Below are 6,879 nucleotides of genomic sequence, written 5' to 3' on the forward strand. Positions count from 1 at the left end.
CATATAACAAAAGCTCAATCAACAAAATACAAGTCCCACACTCTAGAACAAGTATTGATGCAAGTATGTGATTTAAGGGAAACTCAAGAACCAACTGTCTCGAGTGTGCAATCCCGCTAAAATGATGACTGCTTGTACCTTTCGATACGAATAGCTCCAAACTCTGGATAAGCTACAATAAAAGGTTATATAAAAAAACTATACAACCTAAACAACAACATCGCTCAAGGTAAACTCTTTACCACTCTTCGTCCAACTCTTCGACGATCGACTTCTGCTAACTCTGGGCTCGACAAACTTCAACGAATATGTACATAGGCAAAAGATGATCAACAACGACGAACAAACCCATTTGTCAAAGTTCTACGATTCAAATGGTTCAAAATCCCAAAACTCAAACCGGCGGCATAACGGCTATAAACTGATCAAATCGAAAATGCAGACAACAGTACAACATTGAAAAAAACTCAAATCAATGCTACAAAAACAACAACAAAACAAATCCAACACATCTCAAAATCCCCAATTTCAAATTAGGCTTCCAAAAATCATAACAATTCCGAACGACGCTCTATTTCAAAACCGACTGAGAATAATCGATAAGAACTATTTTAAGAGCAATAACCAAAACTCAATCAATTCTAACAACATCCAAAAATAGAATTATAACTGATCGGAGAAATACTTACTATAGAACGAAGCTCTCGCTGCTGTGATCGCTAATCTGCCTTCAAAAATAAATTCTAACGGACGGATCGAGCAGAAACTGAAATCACAAAGCTAGGAGAAGCTTGGAGGCATCTCTAATGGTGGATGGCGTGATGGAGGAGATGGAGGTAAATCAAGAATAGTCAAAGGTGCCAAGTTAATATATAAAACTCCAATTTTTCACTTTAGTCCCTGAAATTTTATAAATTTTCAAAATAGACCCTGATCAAAAACAAATCGGCTATTGAACTCTGTAATCTCCGATTATCTCAAATAAACTCAATTAAGATAAATTCGGGGCGTTACAATTCTCCCCCTCTAAGAACTGATTTCGTCCTCGAAATCGAATACTGTTCAATCTCAAAAGCTAAGGGATAAAACACAAACTGCAAGAGAATTCAACTCTCAGAATTAAGTCCAAAAAAATTTCTGCTCTAAATCGGACTCTGCTCCCCAACTTTCTTCTTCAAATCCGCAATGGCTCAAAGGTATTAACTCAAACTGAATCGATTTGTCTCGGAGCTGCTTCTCTGTTTGGTTAAAACTCTGAATCAGTCGTCTCAAGCAATTCGGTAACTCATCAAATTCCGCTCTCAAAAACTAAAGAATAAAATAAGATCTGGTCGGGTAATTCAGCAACCCGGATCTGGTTATTATTCGCAACAAAAGACGGAATCACCTCGTGAAAATCGGAATGAGATGGAACAAAACAAGTCTGTAGCCAAGATCTCCTATCAACTCCAGACTCTAGTGAGATTCAAAATAATCTCAGAGACGATCTCTCTCTCTTCTCATATCTGAAAAATCCTCAGAAAGTCGAAAGCTTCAAAAATATTCGACCTTTCCGATCAAAATACGAAAGTCTGCATCTAACATTCGTATACTACGACCGCTTAGTCCAAGTCCTCTTCATTCTTGACACCCTATCATCAAATGCTCATAAACTTCGTAACAAACTTGGTCCCAAAACAGGTGACTCAGAAGAAGAATCATCCCAAAACAATAGAGGTTTTCAATTCTGCTCGTACAACTCATCCAAAGATGTCATCCAGATAATCGTCTGATAGATGTTGTTGTAAAGGAATTTCATAGGAGTAAGCGACACTCGACAGATAGTGCAAGGATCAAGCACCATACTCCAGATCTTCTCCTTCGGAGTCAGGGAGTTTCATATCTTCCTCTAATACGAACCATGGACATTCAGGATAGGTACCATGAATTACCAATTCTGGTAATAATTGAGCTTAAGTGATGGCATGGACCGCTCACCCTCACCTAGCCCAAAACAGGCTATACAGATATTGGGTCGGCCTAGCACTACAGCTCAGCAAGCCTCTAATACAAAACGTCTGTTTTGACTGTCCATCTTTCTGAGGATAACAATAGTACTTAGCTGCAATAGAATAACAAAAATCCCCTTCGAAGAATATACCAAAGAAAGGGTATATCAAAGATCTCTGTCTGAAGTGACCGAATTGGGAAATCGAATGGTCTGACAAAAATTCTGACCAAATATCTATCATAATATCTATAATCTGATTATGTCTGAGAATCATTTTGTATGGAATACAAAAGCAGCTTTCACCAATCGGTCAATCTTAAACATATAGTACCTCAAACTCAGACTGCTCAAAGAAGTTTCCTGACGAATCCATTAGAAACATGATCTCTATCCCATTCTAAACCAGAATAAACTGTATAGCAGACCGTCGGGTCGTTCTCTCTCTGCTATCAACTGCATACAGTTCAGAACATTGGAAAAACATACCTCTAACATGGTTCTTCATCTGCTATTACCATAACTGACTCTGCAATCATTGTATACCTTTCGATCATCTGAAAGAATACTGAATAGACTACAAAGTGCGAATCTCAAGATACGATGTCTCCATCAGAAACATCAGGCACAACAAAATGCTTAAACACAAATAAAGAATCAACACCAACCTGAATCTCAGACTGGTTCAGTTCTGATTTTTCTTCAACGAATACTGAAAAATCAAATCAAATCTCTGATCGATCTTGATCTTCTCAAACAATTCTAATCTGGCTCGAAAGCAAGGTTCTGATAGACCTCCTATCTGCTTCAAACTCTGATCATAAGTGCAACAATCAAAGATCACAACAATATACCGAAAGGAGATAAAATAAGCACAGATCTTTCGGCTCAAAGCAACAGCTGCTGCATTAAATTACTCTGGATAGAAAGGATTTCCAATCGGAAATTCCTCAGTACCTCTAATCATCTTCTCTTTCTCATACCCGGTCTGTACGACGAAACCAGTACTATAGCTTCTAAGATCAGGAAGATTAAGGAAATCTCCTCGTAAGAAAATAGATACCAGATCATCTAATCAATAAGATCGCTACAAGCTCAAAATAAAAAATCAGACATTGAGTCTCGAGCATCTTCAGCTGTTTCGATGCTCATGCTATAAGTGATTTTTTTGAACAAAAATGTACCGCAAATCTCAATAAGAATAAGTGCAAGCACCAAAAGGTCATCAATATAGAAGAAATAAAAGAATAATGAAGCGCTGATCAATCTCTTCTTCAATCAATAAGAACTGGTCTCATAAGATTAAGTCCAGACAGAAAAATATATTCTGCTGAGTAATCGACTTCATAACCGATATGAATCCCTTGAAGAGTCTGCGATAGAAGTTGCTAAACCAAAAATCTTCAAATTCCAGGTAAGGAAGTCACTCTAGATCAATTCATATCGGCTCTGGTCTTGAGGTGATCACCAGATGTTCCACCTCCGGATAATATGATCGAGGAAAGATAACTTGATCCTATCAGAATTCAGCCGTCGATAGAATAGAATACAATTGTTCGGCACAAATTTCTGCAAGATGATTCTCGAATGCTCTGCATGATCAGTACAACTCTCGATCCGAATGGATAAAAAATCATCAATAATATTAGTCATAATTTCGTCCAATTATCTCTGAAAGATCCGACTCCTAAAATTTATACGCACTGCAGGAGCGCCTGTGAGACCTCGGTTCTAAACATCTAATCAAGGAGTAAACTAACAAGCAAGCATTAAAAGCCAAGAATATTTTTTTTAAATGGGAAGAAGCAGCGCGGCCGCGCACGGCGCCCTGGTTGCCGCGCGGCCGCGCCTCTAATCAAGGAGTAAACTAACAAGCAAACATTAAAAGCCAAGAACTTTTTTTTCTCCTTTTTGTTTAGACGTTTTGGGGGCTATACTGTGAGTGGCCTGGGTGTAGAGGTTCACCTAGAGTCAGCATACTCCTTATAGTCACACCAAAGTCTAGGGGAGTGGGATACGTGGCATCACCTCGATTGGGAGAGTCGGTGAGTCGTTACGTGATCTCATCCTCGGGATCCCAAAAGCACAACAGCAATCCCTCGTTTATCAGAATTGATATCCCAATTTAAAGACATGCATTTCATTACGTTGATATTGCTTACGTGTTGCCTTGGAAGCATGTTTATTGATTGCATTACTTGTTATGTTGCTTTTACTGGGAGTATATTTCTCACCAGTTTATCCGGCTGTTGCTTTTTTTGTATGTGTACTTGGAAACAGGTGGGGAAGGATCAAGTCAGCGAAGACCTGGTTAGCAACAAGAGGGAGAGTTAGTCGTGGGACTCGGTTTAGAATTCGTATTAGCATGACAATCTAGTTTATGTTTTGAAGCGTTTTTAGAACCGAGGTCTCACAGCGCCTGCCAAAACAACTGCAATACAAAGTTCAAGAGACATACCTTGTTTTGAGTTTGGTCTTAGGAAGATGATACTCTGATTTCAATTCAAACTGAAGTCAATCTAACGAATCAGAATCAAAACCGAAATCTCATCCTGCTATTTCATCGTTTGCAAATTCTATAACCATTGGTGTATCAACCAGATCGGGTTAAAATTTCAGGACATCCTATGCCAACATAAAGAATTCCTCCGCACATTTATGTAATAAAAGGTCATTCTACAGAACAAATATCAAAAGAATCTACGAATCAAGAATTCTTACCGGACGATTTTCAATCGTCTAACGAATCAGATATGAAATCTGGCAACTTTCTGAAAATAATCCTCGGTTGCCCTGTACTTGGTTAAACAGCTCAACGGATAATAACTCATAATCCGATAACCTAAGTACCAGCTGCCCAGTTCAATCTTATTCCCAACCAAATCAAGAGTTGCGACTAAAGTAACCCCAAAAGCTCAACAAAAAGGGAATGCATCAAACTAGATTCCTCAAGAAAAAGGTAGGGAAAGTACCAATATCTAACATTTAACAGGAAGAAACCAAAAATTCGAATGATTACCTATCTTATCATCTCTAGGTGCAACCCGAGTCTGCGTATTCTCATTAAGAGCAAATACTAAAGTATGTTGCATCGGAGGTTGATTCATATTCGGATAACCTCCTAGTAGATTCTGCTGCGGTGGCTGAAAGGAATGAACCATAGAAGCTTGCCACCCCTGTTGAACCATCGGTCTAAAAGAACGCCCTGGCCGAGATCCAACGGTATCCTGCTGAGGACATCTCCTCGCGTAGTGTCCGGTCTGATGGAAGATATTGCAACTACCATAAATTCCAAGACATTGCTCGCTGAGGTTGAAAGAGTGGGTGCCCGGTGAGCCAACTTGTGGCTAAGGGCTTTGATGACTCTTTGTATAAACAATCTTTTGTTTAATATAATTTACACTTTTATTAATGGCAATGACTTTATCTTTCTTCATATTGTTATATTGTGATATACTATTGTTGTTTTGATAAAGACCTTGAATATACTATAGTGTATGTAAGATGTGGTAGCACATAGGGATGGCTATCATGAAACACATCTTATAGTCACTGTATATTCTAAACTGTTCCTAGTCGATTGAGCCGTCCGATAATAAGGATAAGGATCGCTCGAGTTTGAGACTAGCATTTGCGATGCAGAGTACCATGTTTCATTGGTAAGGAACATAGAGATGTTCGAAGCATGCAAATGGATATTCATATGATGAATGATCGAACTACCCTATCCGGACTTTCCAAGTGGTTATCACTTATCGAGTGGATAAAGTCCGCGGTTTTGGTTGTACACCATTAGTCCTTACTACTTGAAACATCATTGAGACTCTATATGCTAGTACTGTGCTTTGACTCGTTTACCGACTCTATTGGGGTCATCAGGTGTCGGGATTGGGTACAGTTACAACACATATAGGAGTCGATGCTTTGTTGTCAAGGATTCACCACATACTTGCGAGTGTGGATATCCTATGCGATCTGAGGAGATATTAGTGTGACGAATCTCTGGCCAGAGTACATGATGTGTTTTAAAAAATGGTTTCTTAGTAACACATGCGATGTCACTATTTGATCTTCAAGATGTATTGCATAGTTATCGAATCTCGAACGACTCTCGATATACCAATGGTTGTTGATTCGATCGGGATATATGGATGAAGGGACCGTACTGTACGCTAACCAAAATCTATTGGTTCTTGCAGGCACTATCAGTGATACCTAGGGAATCATGGGGCGATGTTGCTAGGCGCTCTTACCATGATTCCATGGGCAAGTCGGAAATTGTTGTTCCGAGTCACAAGGAGTTGTGAGCCCATGGCTAGCTGTATCCCTGAACCATTGAGGGTCACACAGAGTAATGGATTTTTAATCCCCGTTGAGATAGTTAAATTTAAAGAGTTAAATTTAATGAACAAAGAAGTTGGACTTCTTAATTAAGAGTAGAGGAGTAAGATTTCCTAAAATGACATAGGGATGGGCATTTTTGGAAAACCACTGAATTCGGATTCAGAAAAATTTATCTTGACTTTAAAAGGTGCAGAAATGGTTTCTGTGCATATTGGTGAAATCGGTTTATCAATCGAAGTCACGATGAATTTTATATTAATTTCTGAACATGCGGGCTTTGCTTGTCGGGCTTGAACTTATGACTAATGGGCCCTAAGCTGTTAGTGGCCTACATTATAAATAAGTTATTGCAGTACAGAAATTACACACAACAAGGTCACAATTTTCGAAAAAACCCTAATTTTCTATCTGAAGTGGCCGACCCCCTCTCCCCTCTGCTCAGTAAAATCCAGTCTGTGAATTTTGAATTGCAGTCTGGTTTAACGGATCAAATTCGTTAATCTCTTCGTAGAAACTTCTGATAGATTTTCTAGTGCAATCTATCAGAG

Source organism: Henckelia pumila, chromosome 4, assembly GCF_033568475.1.
Source record: "Henckelia pumila isolate YLH828 chromosome 4, ASM3356847v2, whole genome shotgun sequence".
Classification (NCBI taxonomy): Eukaryota; Viridiplantae; Streptophyta; class Magnoliopsida; order Lamiales; family Gesneriaceae; genus Henckelia; species Henckelia pumila.